Below are 1,117 nucleotides of genomic sequence, written 5' to 3'. Positions count from 1 at the left end.
TTGAAAGCTCTGAGCATCAGCATAGTCATGTAATGTCCTGGGTTCCAATCCTGTGTCCTTAACTCAGGACCTACGCCATCTCAGGTCAGTGATTTTGCCTCTGTAGACTTCAGTTTGCTTTGCCTGAAAGACGGGAATTTTCCTTCGAGTTGCTGAAGATTGTGTATAATAACTTAGTGTATGCTTACCAGGTGCCCAGTATGTGCTGAGTGTTTTATACGTGTTATCTCATTGAATTCTCACAGCCACCCCGGAGGTGGGGGTGTATTATCTCAGTTTCACAGATGAGCACACTGAAGCCTGATTGGTGGAGTGACTTGCCCGGTTAAAGCTAGAAACGCTGGGGCCAGAATTCAATCGCAGGCCGACTCACTGCGGAGCCGGTTCACTTGCCAGGGGGCTGCACAACTTATGCAAAATGTTAGGTAACAAGCCTGGTAGCGATTGTGAATGTCAACCTTTCCTTACTTGACCTCGAGAAAATTGACTAGTGCAAGAAAGTGTATAAAGAAGCAGGACAAGAGAGGTTTCCTTTCTTTTTTATTTAATTACGTCCCCCCTCCCCCCAAACATGTTATGTTTGTGACCAGAAAACAAGGTATTGAAAAAATTCAATCGCAATCTTAAAAGGAGGAGAATCTTTGAGATCTTCCCTGAAACTCTGGTTCCCTATTGACAGAAAAAAATAGGGTCATCTGAACCAGTCCCCAAGATTGGAGGCTCCAGGGCGCACCACCTGGACCGAACCCCAAGCCGCGACCCGGTGCTGGCGGATCCGTGGAGATGCTCGGTGTAAGCGCAGGCGAGGGGTGGGCGGGGGGACTGTCACCCGCGGGAGGTCACATCGGAAAGTGATTCAGCCACGAGGCTGATGGGTCTGTGGTCGGGGATTGCGTGGGACTCTGGATCCTGGCGTCCCCTGGGCTGCCGAGGGGTCTGTGTTCGGCTGGGCATTGTGAGGTCGCGGCCGCGTTTCCTTGGCAACCGGAACCTGCAGTTGGGCCGCGGCGCATCCATCCCCCGGGAGGTGGCAGAAAGGGACCCGCGGCCTGAAAGGGAGCCACGTGGTGTCCGGGAGGCCTTCGCGGAGTCGCCGGACCGTCAGTTCCCGTCAGTT

Source organism: Myotis davidii, unplaced genomic scaffold, assembly GCF_000327345.1.
Source record: "Myotis davidii unplaced genomic scaffold, ASM32734v1 scaffold510, whole genome shotgun sequence".
Taxonomy (NCBI): Eukaryota; Metazoa; Chordata; class Mammalia; order Chiroptera; family Vespertilionidae; genus Myotis; species Myotis davidii.
Note: the sequence above shows the minus strand (reverse complement) of the source record.